At 46.5% G+C, this 16,304-nt stretch overlaps 2 non-coding genes across 2 annotated transcripts; one reads left to right on the forward strand and one right to left on the reverse strand.

The window, feature by feature from the left end:
• Positions 1-245: 245 nt before the first annotated feature.
• On the forward strand, positions 246-319 carry trnan-guu (transfer RNA asparagine (anticodon GUU)). The gene has a single exon. It is a non-coding gene; the product is annotated as a tRNA-Asn (tRNA).
• Positions 320-2,299: 1,980 nt separating this feature from the next.
• On the reverse strand, positions 2,300-2,372 carry trnak-cuu (transfer RNA lysine (anticodon CUU)). The gene has a single exon. It is a non-coding gene; the product is annotated as a tRNA-Lys (tRNA).
• Between the last annotated feature and the right edge of the window lie 13,932 nt (positions 2,373-16,304).

The following is a 16,304-nucleotide window of genomic DNA, read 5'->3' on the forward strand; positions in this document are numbered from 1 at the left end:
AGACAAGGCAATGGAAGGCTGGAAGGTAGGTCACACCGGTTGTGGGAGAGCTGGTTGGCGGTGACATGGAAGTGTCTGCAGTGTGCGGGACCAGACTGCTTCCATGCATCCACAATGAATGTCCCTCCCTTTATTTGGGAAAAGTACAACTGAGAGTGGACAAGTTCCATCCCGGTCGGAGCAATCTGAAGCTTTAGCTGACTGACACCCTGGTTTGGGATGTCTTGCAGTCTACATTTAAGTTAGTCTCTGTGGCGCAATGGGTTAGCGCATTCAGCTGTTAACCGAACGGTTGGTGGTTTGAGCCCACCCAGGGACGAAGCCTTTAACTGTTTTCCCCGAGGATTCAGTGCCGCACAGTTCCAGGTTGTCATTGTGCGTTTTGGCTGCACGAATATATTCCGCAAACATTGCCAGCTGTGCTGTTATCCAGTGAGTTCCCACTCCAATACTTTTATGAACATTTAGTTCATGGAAAACGATAACAATTTTTTACATGGACCATGGTCCTCCATCCAGTCCACGAGAAATAAATAACGTTATTGTGTTTAAAGGAACTGGTGGAAATTGTCTGACCTATCGTTATGGCTTTGCTCAGATTCTGAGAGTCAACAGTTTGCGAAGAATTATCGCATGGCCAATGCCTAGCATGAAAATGTCTCTCAGCATTTGTTCTCGGAATCCCTCAAATTCGCAATGTCCTGCGAGGCACCTTAATTCGGCGACATAGCGCGCCACTTCCTGGCCCTCCGACCGTTGGCACGTGTAGAACCGATACCTCGCCATCAGATTGCTTTCTTTCGGATTTAGATGCTCGCAGACCAGCGTACACAATTCTTCATAGGATTTAGTTGTTGGTGTCAGCAGAGCTAGAAGATTCTTCATGAGGCCATAGGTTGCTGCCCCACAGACGGTAAGGAGGATCGCCCTTCATTTGGCAGCGTTCTCCTCCCCTTCCAGCTCGTTGGCCACGAAGTATTGGTCGAGTATCTCCACAGAGGCTTCGCAATCGTCCACTTCTGAGAACTTCTCCAGGAGACCAACTGTTCCTTGCATTTTTGCGTGGTTGTTCATTGTCTCGTCGCCAATTGATACGCTCATAATAAAGGATGAAACTTAGTATTGTGAACATTGAGTAAGTGTGACCTTAGCTCCTTTAATAAGACTCCAGAGTACAGGTACCTCATGGGTGGCCTGCTTACATACCGTGCTCCCAAGGGATACTGGGATCCCTTGGGACTCCGACAGGTAGGCCCTCTGATGATGGTGTGCACAGGTTGTCAAGGGTTAAATACATAACACAAGATGTGAACAGAAATCAACCATCAAAAGCCCTGTCATTAACCGCAAAGGGTTTCCTGCAATTTTCTGATCGCAAAGCGCTTTCAGTCCTTGTCCTTAAAATTGCAGACGTGGAAATTGGGGAGTTTAATGACTTTGAAAGGAGGACATTGTTGTTTGGTGCCGTTCTGGTCAGAGAAATGTTTGTGAAAGGAACTTTTTGCAGAGAGAAGGATTGAGCATTTCAGCTTGTTGCTGAACACTTCTCTCTGGGCACTGAGCTAAGCAGCAGTTTCAGTCGTGTGGAGGTTATCACATTTCCTTCACACGTGAAAAGTTCCCGGTTCAAGCCTGCGCAGAAACATTATTTCTCAAACAAAAACTTGTCTGCAATAAAAGCTGTTTTGGATACATTGTTGAATGAGCAATGCACATTTAAAACCAGTCTCCTCCAATACAGATTGTGCAAAATCAGATCGGGGATAAAACTTAATCAAGGATTAAAGTTTCATGAGTTATTAAATTTCACTTTTTGTAGTTTTGACTGTCCCTGTCAGCATTTCATTCATTCTGTGAAACAATACTATCGGTTTACACCAGCGGATCTAAGCTGCATTTGAAACCCACAAACAACTCATTAATTATTCGCTCTTCCCCAGTTCCAGAGCTCAGAGGGTTATTGTCCATCCCTGGGATACAAGCTTCCTCGGACCCGGACCAAAGCTCCCCGTACACCGAGCACAGGCTCAGGAAAACCTCGGGGGAGAGGGTATCCCGGTCACTGGGCCTTCCAGCAGCCCTGAACAAGCGCCCGGTCTGAAACTTTCCAGAGTAATAACTTGTATCTGGAACATCTAACAGTAAGGACGGCCGAACGGTCTGAGGCACTGCTTTCATTATTTGATTAAATTATCAACTCTCCCTCAGTTCGCATTTTTATCATTGTGCAAAAGAAGATCATGGGTTCATTCGTGATATTGACCCGCGAAAGCAACATAAAAGTTTAATGAAAAGTAATCGCCCAACGTGGGGCTCGAACCCACGACCCTGAGATTAAGAGTCTCATGCTCTACCGACTGAGCTAGCCGGGCTTCTCAACATTTACTCTGTCAATACCCTTCAGAATATTGTCTGTTTCAATGAGATCACTTCTCATTCTTCTAAACTCCGGAGAGCATCGGCATATTCTACACAATCTCTCACCATAGGACAGTCCTCTCATCCCAAGAATCGATCTGGTGAACCTCCGTTGTACCATCTCCAAGGCAAGTGTATCCTTCCTCAGAAAAGGAGACCAAAACTGTGCGCAGTACTCCAGGTGTGGTCTCACCAGGGCCCTGCACAATTGGAGCAAGATTTCCTTACTCTTGCACTATGGGCGGAATATTAGGTGCTATGGTCCAAATATCCTGATTTTCTGCTGATTCTACGGTTGTATAAAAAGTTATTAAAATTCGACAGTCACTCGGCAAACATATTTGTATTTCATTCAGTGTGCAACACTGATGGATGGATTAATGATGATTGAAACAATTATTCAGTATTTCACAGACTTGAATTATATTTGTCAGCTTGCTCTGTAAAAATGCTTTCTCTGACCAGGAAGCAAACCCAGACCACGGCAGTGAGAGCACCAGAACCTAACCACTATACTACCAGAGAACACTGCTTGCAGCCTCTGCGATAGCTTTAAATATAGTCAGCTTACAATCACAACTGAGAATTGTGTGGTGACACGGGGTGTAACTGGATTTGCTGGGAGCAGCGTGGAGGCCCCGACCTGCGTGAGAACACCAGCGGCAGGTCGGGGCCATAAAAGGAGCGGTGAGCGGCGGCCTGGGAGCAGCGTGGTGGTGTACCACGGCGAGGGACAGCGCGAGCTGGTGCAGGAGGGCGACGGCAGCGAAGAGTGACGTCATCAAAGTCCAGGTCGATGATTGGAGCGTGGGCACGTACAGCAGGAGCAGTGAGAGACTGTGGAGGGATGTGAGCGGGGCCCAGGGGCGGCGTGAGTTCAGGGCCAGGGGCCCAGGGGCAGCACCGGCCAGCCCACACTGCGATATATGTGGGCACTGGGTCCGTGCAGCAGAGCTGGTCTCCAGTCGTCTTGGATAACACTTGCCACTGGACCAAGACCTCGCTCTGTCAAGCCCGTGTGATGGCTGGGGTGCAACGGCCACCACACGTTAAAAAAATCCACGCACAGGTATCTTCCACCCTTCAACATGCAGTTTGGGACCTAGAATATTAGGTCCATCATTGAAACACCTGTGAACTCATCCTTTTTTGGCGTGGAAGCAAGTCATCCTCGCTTCGAGGGACTGCCTATGATGATGATGAACTGGATTTGCTGCAGTCAGCGGGCAGCAGGTGATGAAAGCGGGCGTGAGAGGGTGAGTGACAGGTGGGCACTGCTTCTGATGCTGTCTGACCCACGGTGGGAGTGGCCGGGGATTTTAAAGCCCTTTCATTGCACCAATGCAGGGTAAATGAAACTGTGTTTCAGGAACCTTCATGTATACAAACATGGGCACTCTGCACTTTCGACCTCGTGGTGCAACGGTAGTGTGTCTGACTCCAGATCAGAAGGCTGCATGTTTATATCACGTCGGGGTCACTGTACTTTTCCATCTTGTTCTTCCGGAATTGAGATTTACTTTGCTGTATCACAATTTACTTTCCCACCCATCTTTGTACCATCTGCAAACTTGGCTCCATTGCACTCGGTCCCTATATCCCTGGGATAGGGGAGGGAAGACACACCGGAGAAGTGTGAGCTTGTGGACCGGAGAAGTTGCAGCTGCTGGAGCTGTGCGTTTTATCGTGGAGGGACGGGGGGAGAGCCCGCCGAGCGACCGGAGAAGCTGAGAAGCTGCTGTGCTTTTCATCGGGTTTGACACTGTTTAAAAATGGCAGAGTGCCAAGTTTTCTCTCCCTACTGCCCATGCGCGAAGGTGTCGGCAGTGTTTTCGACGCAGGCATTTGGCTCCGCCCCCCACTTCACCATCGACGCCACGCCAGGACTCCGGGGACAGTCCACAGCGGCCAGGATGGGGCGAGTTTTTCCCCGAGCTGTTTCCAGCGCACAAAGTCGGTGCGCTTGAGGTCAGTGCGCCGACAAAACTGCTTGGGGAAAATCTAGCCCTTGAAGAGTAAGGAGTACACTGAAGGAAATACAAATATGTTTGCCGAGCAACTGTCAATTTTAATAACTTTTTATACAACCATCGAATCAGCAAAAAAACAGGGCACTCGGCCCATAGTACCTAATATATGAGGTTATCCACTGTGGTAGCAATCATAAAAAAGCAAATAATTATTTAAATGGGGAAAGATTAAGAAATGCTGCGGTGCAGAGGGACCTGGGTGTCCTTGTACATGAAACACAAAAGGTTAGTATGCAGAAACATCCTCTCTGCATCCACCTTGTCAAGCCCCCTCATAATCTTACACGTTTCCATAAGATCACCTCTCAATCTTCTGAATTCCAATGAGTAGAGGCACAACCTACTCAACCTTTTCTCATAAGTTAGCCCCCTCATCTCCGGAATCAACCTAGTGAACCTTCTCTGAACTGCCTCCAAATCATCTATATCCTTTCTTAAATATGGAAACCAAAACTGCACGCAGTGTTCCAGGTCTGGCCTCACCAATACCCTGTATAACTGCAGCAAGACTTCTTTGTTTTATACTCCATCCCCTTTGCAATAAAGGCCAAGATTCCATTGGCCTTCCTGATCACTTGCTGCACCTGCATACTAACCTTTTGTGTTTCATGCACAAGTACTCCCAGGTCCCGCTGTACTGCAGCACTGTGCAATTTTTCTCCTTTTAACTAATAACTTGTTCTTTGATTTTTTTCTGCCAAAATGCATAACCTTGCACTTTCCAACATTATACACCATCTGCCAAATTTTTCTCCACTCACTTAACCTGGCTATGTCTTTTTGCAGATTTTTTGTGTCCTCCTCACACATTGCTTTTCCTCCCATCTTTGTATCATCAGCAAACTTGGCTACATTACACTCAGTCCCTTCATCCAAGCCGTTAATATAGATTGTAAACAGTTGGGGTCCCAGCACTGATCCCTGCAGCACCCCACTAGTTACTGATTGCCAACCAGAGAATGAACCATTTATTCCGACTCTCTGTTGTCTGTTCGTTAGCCAATCCTCTATCCATGCTAATATATTACCCCCAACCCCGGGAACTTTTATCTTGTGCAGTAATCTTTTATGTGGCACCTTGTCAAAATGCCTTCTGGAAGTCCAAATACACCACATCCCCTGGTTCCCCTTTATCCACCCTGTTCATTACATCCTCAAAGGATTCCAGCAAATTTGTCAAACATGACTTCCCTTTCATAAATCCATGCAGACTCTGCCTGACTGAATTATTTTTTTCCAAAAGTCGGAGGAGCAGTGACCGGAGGAGGTGTGAGCAGCGGCCTATAAAGGCCCAGCGGGAGTCCGGGGATCGGCGGCAGTCGGAGGAGCAGCGGCTGGAGGAGCAGCGAGCAGCGAGCTACAGCTGGTGCAGGGTCAAAAGTAAGAAATAAGTCAAAAGACATCAAAGGGTGACGTCACAGCCAAGAGGGTAAGTGATTGGCTGGTTGAGTGGTGAGTAGTTTTATGTTTCTTTGATTTCTTCTTGTTCTTAGCAGCAAAGAAACTTTGGAATTGTTGCCAAGTTAAGTAAATCTAATGGTTAAGTCATAGCAGGAGAGCTCAGACACATGTCATGCTCCTCCTGTGCTGTGTGGGAAGTCAGGGACGCTTCCAGTGTCCCTGCTGACTACATGTGCAGCAAGTGTATCCATCTGCAGCTCCTGACAGGCCTCATTGCGGCACTGGAGCTGCGCACGGATTCATCCGCAATGCTGAGGATGTCGTGAATTGAGCACACCGTAGGTAAAGGTTACTCAGGCAGAGAGGGAGTGGGTAAACATCAGGAAGAGCAGTGGAAGGAAGACAGTGCAGGAGTCCCCTCCGGTCATCTCCCTGCAAAACAGATACACCACCTTGGGTACTGTTGGGGGAGATGACTTACCAGGGGAAGGCAGCAGCAGCCAAGTCCATGGCACCAGGGGTGGCTCTGCTGCACAGGAGGGCAGAAAAAAGAGTGGGAGAACTATAGTTATAGGGGATTCTATTGTAATTGAAATATATAGATGTTTCTGCGGCTGCAATCGAGACTCCAGAATGGTATGTTGCCTCCCTGGTGCAAAGGTCAAGAATGTCTCGGAGTGGCTGCAGCGCACTCTGGAGGGGGTGGGTGAATAGCCAGCTGCCGTGGTGTATATAGGCACCAATGATATAGGGAAAAATGGGATGAGGTCCTACAAGCTGAGTTTCGGGAGCTCGGAATTAAATTAAAAGGTAGTAATCTCAGAATTGCTACCAGTGCCACGAGCTAGTCAGAATAGGAAATGCAGGATAGCTCAGATGAATATATGGTTTGATGAGTAGTGCAGGAGGGTGGGATTCAAATTCCTGGGACATTGGAACCGGTTCTGTGGGAGATAGGACAAGTACAAATCGGGCGGTCTGCACCTGGTCAGGACCGGAACCAATGTCTAGGGGAATGTTTGCTCGTGCTGTTGGGGAGGGGTTAAACTAATATGGCAGGGGGATGGGAACCTATGCAGGGAGATAGAAAGAAGTAAAATGGGGGCAGAAGCAAAAGATAGAAAGAAGAAAAGTAAAAGTGGAGGGCAGAGAAACACAAGGCAAAAATCAAAAAGGGCCACATTAAGCAAAATTCTAAAGGGACAAAGTGTATTAAAAAGACAAGCCTGAAGTCTCTGTGCCTCAATGCGAGGATTATTCGTAATAAGGTGGATGAATTCACTCAGAGGCAGCAATTCACGAATATGTTATAATTGGGATTCCAGAGACATGGCTCCAGGGTGACCAAGGCTGGGAACTCAATATCCTGAGGTATTCAACATTCAAGAAGGATAGACTGAAAGGAAAAGACGTCGGGGAACGATGCTGGTTAAAGAGGAAATTAACGCAATATTAAGGAAGGACATTAGCTTGGATGGTGTGGTCTCTGTATGGATAGAGCTGCGGAATACCAAAGGGCAGAAAACACGAGTGGGAGTTGTGCACAGACCACCAAACAGTAGTAGTGAGTTTGGGGACAGTATCAAACAAGAAATTATAGATGCGTGCAATAAAGATACAGCAGTTATCATGGGCGACTTTAATCTACATATAGATTGGGGTAACCAAACTGGTAGAAATACGGTGGAGGAGGATTTCCTGGAGTGTATTAGGGATGGTTTTCTAGACCAATATGTCGAGGAACCAACTTGAGGGCTGGCTATCCTAGACTCGGTGATGTGTAATGAAAAAGGACTAATTAGCAATCTTGTTGTGCGAGGCCCTTGGAGAAGAGTGACCATAATATGGTAGAATTCTTTATTAAGATGGAGATTGAAACATTTAATTCAGAGACCAGGGACCTGAATTTAAGGAACGGTAACTTCGATTGCATGAGATGTGAATTGGCTAGAATAGACTGGCAAATGAGACTTAAAAGGTTGACGCTGGATAGGCAATGGCAAACATTTAAAGATCACATGGATGAACTTCAACAATTGTACATCCCTGTCTAGAGAAAAAATAAAATGGGGAAGGTGGCTCAACCGTGGCTAATAAGGGAAATTAGGGATCGTGTTAAATGCAAGGAAGAGCCCTATAAATTTGCCAGAAAAAGAAGCAAACCTGAGGACTGGAAGAAATTTAGAATTCAGGAGAGGAGGACAAATGGGTTTAATAAGGAGTGGGAAAATAGAGTATGAGAGGAAGTATGCTGGGAACATAAAAACTGACTGCGAAAGCTTCTATAGATATGTGAAGAGAAAAAGATTAGTGAAGACAAACATCGGTCACTTGCAGTCAGAATCAGGTGAATTTATAATGGAGAACAAAGAAATGGCAGACCAGTTAAACAGATACTTTGGTTCTGATTTCACGAAGGAAGACACAAATAACCTTCCTAATGTACTCAGGGACCGAGGGTCCATCGAGAAGGACGAACTGAAGGAAATCTTTATTAGTCAGGAAATTGTGTTCAGGAAATTGTTGGGATTGAAGGCTGATAAATCCCAGGGCCAGATAGACTGCATCCCAGAGTAGTTAAGGAAGTAACCCTCGAAATAGTGGATGCATTGGTGATCATTTTCTAACAGTCGATCGACTCTGGATCAGTTCCTATGGACTGGAGGGTAGCTAATATAACACCACTTTTTTTAAAAAAGAAGAGAGATAACGGGTAATTATCGACTGGTTAGCCTGACATCAGTAGTGGGGAAAATGCTGGAATCAATTATTATGGATGAAACAGCATAGCATTTGGAAAGCAGTGACAAAATCGGTCCAAGTGAGCATGGATTTAGGAAAGGGAAATCATGCTTGGCAAATCATCTAGAATTTTTTGAGGATGGGACAAGGAGAGTGGACAAGGGAAAACCAGTGGATGTAATGTATTTGGACTTTCAAAAGGCCTTTGACAAGGTCCCACACAAGAGATTAGTGTGCAAAATTAAAGCACATGGTATTGGGGGTAATGTATTGACATGGATAGAGAACTGGTTGGCAGACAGGTAGCAGAGAGTCGGGATAAATGGGTCCTTCTCAGAATGACAGGAAGTGACTAGTGGGGTGCTGCAGGGCTCAGTGCTGGGACCTCAGCTATTTACAATATACATCAATGATTTCGATGAAGAAATTGAGTGTTATATCTCCAAGTTTGCAGGTGACTCTAAGCTGGCTGACGGTGTGAGCTGTGAGGAGGATGCTAAGAGGCTGAAGAGTGACTTGGAAAGGTTAGGTGAGTGGGCAAATACATGGCAGACGCACTATAATGTGGATAAATGTGATGTTATCCACTTTGGTGGCAAAAACGTGAAGGCAGATTATTATCTGAATGGCGGCAGATTAGGAAAAGGGGAGGTGCAACGAGACCTGGGTGTCATGGTACATCAGTCATTGAAAATTGGCATGCAGGTACAGCAGGCGGTGAAGAAGGCAAATGGCATGTTGGCCTTCATAGCTGGGGCATTTGAGTATTGGAGCAGGAAGGTCTTACTGCAGTTGTGCAGGGCCTTGGTGAGGTCTCACCTGGAATATTGTGTTCAGTTCTGGTCTCCTAATCTGAGGAAGGATGTTCTTGCTACTGAGAGAGTGCAGAGAAGGTTCACTAGACTGATTCCCTGGATGGCAGGACTGACATATGAGGAGAGACTGGATTGACTGGGCCTGTATTCACCGGAGTTTAGAAGAATGAGAGGGGATCTCAAAGAAACATATACAATTCTGACGGGACTGGACAGGTTAGAGGCAGGAAGAATGTGCCCGATGTTGGGGAAGTCCAGAACCAGGGGTCAGAGTCTCAGGAATAAGGGGTAAGCCATTTAGGACCGAGATGAGGAGAAACTTCTTCACTCAGAGAGTTGTTAACCTGTGGAATTCTCTGCCGCAGAGAGTTGTTGATGCCAGTTCATTTGAAATATTCCAGAGGGAATTAGCTGTGGCCTTTATGGCTAAAGGGCTCAAGGGGTATGAAGAGAAAGTAGGAAAGGGGTACTGAGGTGAATGATCAGCCATGATCTTATTGGAATGTAGAAACATAGAAAATAGGTGCAGGAGTAGGCCATTCGGCCCTACGAGCCTGCACCACCATTCAATGAGTTTATGGTTGAACATGCAACTTCAGTACCCCATTCCTGCTTTCTCGCCATACCCCTTGATCCCCCGAGTAGTAAGGGCTACGTCTAACTCCTTTTTCAATATATTTAGTGAATTGGCCTCAACAACTTCCTGTGGTAAAGAATTCCACAGGTTCACCACTCTCTGGGTGAAGAAGTTTCTCCTCATCACGGTCCTAAATGGCTTACCCCTTATCCTAAGACTGTGAGCCCTGGTTCTGGACTGCCCCAACATTGGGAACATTCTTCCTGCATCTAACCTGTCTAAACCCGCCAGAATTTTAAACGTTTCTATGAGATCCCCTCTCATTTGTCTGAACTCCAGTGAATCCAGTCTTTCTTGATATGTCAGTCCCGCCATCCTGGGAATCAGTCTGGTGAACCTTCGCTGCACTCCCTCAATAGCAAGAAAATCCTTCCTCAAGTTAGGAGACCAAAACTGTACACAATACTCCAGGTGTGGCCTCACCAAGGCCCTGTACAACTGTAGTAACACCTCCCTGCCCCTATACTCAAATCCCCTCGCTATGATGGCCAACATGCCATTTGATTTCTTAACCGCCTGCTGTACCTGCATGCCAACCTTCAATGACTGATGTACCATGGCAGCCAGGTCTCGTTGCACCTCCCCTTTTCCTAATCTGGCACCATTCAGATAATAGTCTGTCTCTCTGTTTTTCAACCGAAGTGGATAACCTCACCTTTATCCACATTATACTTCATCTGCCATGCATTTGCCCACTCACCTAACCTATCCAAGTCACTCTGCAGCCTCATAACATACTCTTCGCAGCTCACACTGCCACCCAACTTAGTGTCATCTGCAAATTTGGAGACACTACATTTAGTCCCCTCGTCTAAATCATTAATGTACAATGTAAACAGCTAGGGCCCTTGCGGTACCACACTAGTCACTGCCTGCCATTCTGAAAAGTACCCATTTACTCCTCCTCTTTGCTCCCTGTCTGCCAACTAATTTTCAATCCACGTCAGCACACTACCCCCAATCCCATGTGCATTAACTTTACACACTAATCTATTGCGTGGGACCTTGTCGAAAGCCTTCTGAAAGTCCAAATACACCACATCAATTGGTTCTCCCTTGTCCACTCTACTGGAAACATCCTCAACAAATTCCAGAAGATTTGTCAAGCATGATTTCCCTTGCACAAATCCATGCTGACTTGGACCGATCATGTCACCTCTTTCCAAATGCGCTGCTATGACATCCTTAATAATTGATTCCATCAATTTCACCACGACTGATGTCAGGCTGACCGGTCTATAATTCCCTGCTTTCTCTCTCCCTCCTTTTTTAAAAAGTGGGGTTACATTGGCTACCCTCCACTCCATCGGAACTGATCCAGAATCTATGTGGTGTTGGAAAATGACTGTCAATGCATCTGCTATTTCCAAGGCCACCTCCTTAAGTGCTCTGGGATGCAGACCATCAGGCCTGGGAATATATCGGCCTTCAATCCCATCAGTTTCCCCAACACAATTTCCAGACTAATAAGGATTTCCCTCAGTTCCTCCTTCTTACTAGAACCTCTGACCCCTTTTATATCCGGAAGATTGTTTGTGTCCTCCTTAGTGAATACCGAACCAAAGTACTTGTTCAATTGGTCTGCCATTTCTTTGTTCCCAGTTATGACTTCCCCTGATTCTGACTGCAGGGGACCTACGTTTGTCTTTACTAACCTTTTTTTCTTCACATATCTTTTGAAGCTTTTGCAGTCCATTTTAATGTTCCCTGCAAGCTTCCTCTCGTACTCTATTTTCCCTGCCCTAATCAAACCCTTTGTCCTCCTTTGCTAAGTTCCAAATGTCTCCCAGTGCCCGTTTTTGCTGCTATTTCTTGCCAATTTGTATGCCACTTCCTTGGCTTTAATATTATCATTGATTTCCGTTGATAGCCACGGTTGAGCAACCTTCCCTTTTTTATTTTTACACCAGACAGGGATGTACAATTGTTGCAGTTCATCCATGCGGTCTGTAAATGTCTGCCATTGCCCATTCACTGGCAACCCCGTACGTATCATTCGCCAATCTATCCTTGCCAATTCACGCCTCATACCTTCAAAGTTACCCTTCTTTAAGTTCTGGACCATGGTCTCTGAATTAACTGTTTCATTCTCCGTGGTGGTGCGGCTCGAAGGGCCGAATGGCCTTCGCCTGCACCTATTTATTTCTGCACACAGAGGGAAGTGGGGGTCTGGAACTCACTGCCTGAAAGGGTGGTAGTGGCAGAAACACTCACCACATTTAACAAGTGCTTGGATGTGACCTGAAGTGCTGTAACCTGCAGGGTTATGGACCTCGATCTGGAAAGTGGGATTAGGCTGGATAGCCTCTTGTTGGCCGGCGTGGACACGATGCGGCGAATTGGCCTCCTTCCGTGCTGTAAACTTCTATGATTCTATGAACTCCTTCACAAAGAGTTGAGATGCGTGTGGGGTGATTTGGGCACATCTTTACTCAAGTGACAAAATGTCAAAGGTAACTCAACGGCTGTAAAGCGCTTTGGGGCGTTATGAGTTCCTGACAGACGCTGCAGAAATGCAAGTGCTTCTTTGCAAAAGTTCGATGCAAATTCAAAATTCACGGCAAAAAACGGGCTCGCCCGGGATCTCTCGCAAATTTCAAGTAACAACCCCAAAGTGAGAATCATACAACGAGACCAACGAGCCAACTGCTTAGCAAATATGGAGATAAAGGCCTTACGAAGTGCTATCTGTTAATAAACCTCCAGTCAAATCTTCTCAGATTCTTAAAAGCATTGCCAACGGAAAAGAATGAGTTTTACCCGATATCTCAAGGGATATCTTGGTGACTGCAATCAAGAGTTGCCACAACAAAGTAGCACAAATAGAACTTTGATGGGAAGAATGTATTCACACTACCGTTGTGGTGTCTTTAGACTGTAGAGGCTGCACGGAGATAAAGTGTAACCATCATTGAAGCATTTTTAGTGTGTGTTGTTATTCTTGATCGGAGGAGCAAATGAGACGGAATCAGTGAGTTTGCCTTTTCGACATGTTTTCTGAAGCGCCGCACGGTCCCACTCCTGCAGTCAATGAGCTGTTGGGACGTTAATGTATCCATCATCATCATCATCATAGGCGGTCCCTCGAAACGAGGATGACTTGCTTCCACGCCGAAAAAGGATGAGTTCACAGGTGTTTTAATGAAGGACCCGAACTACATCCCGATGGGTGGAAGATGCCTGTGCGTGGATTTTTTTCAGTTGTGATGGCCGTTGCACCTCAGCCATCAAACGGGCTTGACAGAGCTTGGTCTTGGTCCAGTGGCAAGGGTTAAGCAGGTCGACTGGAGACCAGTTCTGCTGCACGGACCCAGTGCACACATATATCGCAGTGTGGGCTGGCCCGTGCTAACCCTGGGCCACTGGCCCCGAACTCATGCCTCCCCGGGCCCTGATCACGTCCCTCTACAGTCTCTCACCGCTCCTTCGCCCCGATCTCGCCGCTCCTGCTGCACCTGCCCACGCTCCAATCACCGACCTGGACCTTGATTACGTCACTCTTCGCTGCCGCCGCCCTCCTGCACCAGCTCGCGCTACTCCCTGGAGTAGTCTCCCGGGACCTCCAAGCTGCTCCCAGGGCCGCTCGCCGTTCCTTTTATGGCCCCGACCTGCCGCTGGTGTTCTCCCGTTAGTGTATCCAGGCTGTGGTTGGCCACCCCGAGCGCAGCAGAGGGGTTTCTGCATTAGTTCTGGGTGGGGACAGTATCTTTCCCCTTCTCTCTTCCTCTTGTCTATATCCCTGTGCTTTTATTTCTCTATTTATTCCCCCTGTCTCAGTTTCTAGTGTTTAAAAGGGAACAAAAGATGAAATGGGTGTCACTGTGGAACAATTTCTCTCACTCAAAGTTAGACGCACTACCGTTGCACCATGAGGTCTAGGTAGCTAGCCGTTGATATTCCGGTTCATATATAAATATATATAAATATATCGACATGTATCATAACTGTTCCCTGGTGGGCGAGGGGTTAAGATCCGGTGCACTAACGTGGTTTCAATTGTCGATCAATTCATTGCGTATAAATAATTGAGTTCTGTGAGACGATTAATAATTGCTGTCATCACCATGAATTCCAATACTTTCTGTGACAGACCGATCTTACAGACGATCTGGCTTCTCCTGCCCTTTGCCGAGCACGTGTTCCGGGTTTAATTTTGTAAACTGGGCGAGTTCGCTGATCGCGGGGAGACGGTAGGAGCCTCTGTGGCCCCACTGTGAGGATGTGGAAGTGAACACGGTGGCTGGGTGATCCGTGACATTTCTGTAAAGGGCAGCGGAGGAGAAGGATTGAGAACTTTCAGTGTGGGACAGAAGTTGTTTCAGGTGAGCCAACACATTCCTGATCAGCACAGAGGGAGCTCACTGGTCAGCTCCACTCTGTTGTGCCAGCTGTGCCAGAGGTTTCTGTAGTGCAGTGGTTATCACGTGTGCTTATCACGTTTGCATTACACATGAAAGGTATGAAGTTCGATCCCGGGAAGGAGCATTATATTTTAACTTGCTATAGAGGAACAATCAGAGGCGAGTTTCGCCTCCTGGCAAATGCTGCCTGACCTGCTGAGATTTCCAGCATTTGCTGTTTTTATTTGCTATTTATTCTCCTGGCAAAAGTGATCCCTTATTCCTTAAGTGCTCTTTATTTCACTTCAATAAATAGATAACTTTCAGTGAGAGAAAACGGATCCACCGGAGACCTTTCGTGTGTGAGGCCAACGTGATATCCGCTACACTGCAGCCCATCAAAGGGCAAGAAACCACTGAATATAAGGGATGAGCTCACAAATATCAGGGGCAGTGCAGTCTGGTCAACGTCAAACCCTCCTTTCTTATTCAGCAGTGGCATGAACGGGAGTCAGACGCCACAAATTTTAATTAAAGACACAAATGCAATAACACTTCCAAATCTTTTCACTGTAAAATTCTGAAACTTTATTTGAAATCCTACTGCGTTGAATCTGAAAATGAGCACCATGGGCTCTTATCTTCACTACTGATTCTATTTTCTGTGCATGGTCGGAATAACCGGTGCTGTTAAATTTGACAAAAGTTGCCCCAGATTCCTGATGTCATCGGCAATGAAGATTTTGAACCAGATCCTAGAATACAGTTTGTAAAATGGGTCAACAGGCAGAATAACATAAGAACATAAGAAATAGGAGCAGGAGTCGGCCATACGCCCCTCGAGTCTGCTCCGACATTTAATACGATCATGGTCGATGTGATCATGGACTCAGGTCCACTTCCCTGCCCGCTCCCCAAAGCACAAGACAAATGATTGAAGTATCGACTGTCCCTCAGTTAGCATTTCTTTCATTGTGCAAAAGAAGGTGAGGGGTTAATTAATGATGCTTTCCCGTGAAAGCAACACAAAAGTTTAAGAAAAAAACGTACAGTGACTGGGAGGTGAGCGCTGCTTCTGACACCAGGTGGGAATGGGCGGAGATTTTAAAGCTCCTTGTATTGTGACTCCTTCATCTAGACGAACATCTGAGTCTCATGACGTAGACCTCGTGGCGCAATGGTAGCGTGACTTATTTCAGTTCCGAAGGTAGCGTGTTTAAATCACATCAGGGTTACTGTACTTTTAGATATTGTTCTTCCAGAATTAATATATTCTTTGCTGTTTGCCAATAACCAGACCCTTGCTCCAAGATTTGTCTCACTGTTTCCCCGGTGTCAGACAGAGATACACCTGCTGCCCTCATTTATTTCATGTGACAGGATACAAGAGTTCAAAATCAACCTGCAGATGGCCACATACAGCATTAAATAGTCAGGCTGGCCGAGCGGTCTCAGCTGCTGTGTTCAGGTTTCAGTCTTCTCTCGAGGTCTGTGTTTTAATCTGACATTTCTTATTTTTAATCATTAAGTGAAACTCATTGTTTGACACCACGATCAACTCCTTCAAAGTGGGATTCAGCAGTTCACCTGCTCGCTTAACATTTCCGTCTGACCGGGTGCTGAAAGTGGCGATGTTTCCGCAGTGCAGCGGTTAACACGTTCGCCTCACACGCGAAAGCTCACCGGGTGGGAATATTTTCTGGAGCTATCTCCTCATGCATGCTCAGGGGCGAGTTTGTTCTCCTGTGAAAGGTCATAAGGTCATAAACATGTAAGGATTAGGGGCCGGAGTAGGACATTCGGCCCCTCGAGCCTGGTCCACCATTCAAGAAGATCCTGTCAGTTCCTTGACAGCAAGTTTAAACATCTGGGGCGGAGCCAACAGGCACCTGGCTGCAATCAACGACAAAAACGTCTATTT

Source organism: Pristiophorus japonicus, unplaced genomic scaffold (genome assembly GCF_044704955.1).
Source record: "Pristiophorus japonicus isolate sPriJap1 unplaced genomic scaffold, sPriJap1.hap1 HAP1_SCAFFOLD_147, whole genome shotgun sequence".
Lineage (NCBI taxonomy): Eukaryota > Metazoa > Chordata > Chondrichthyes > Pristiophoridae > Pristiophorus > Pristiophorus japonicus.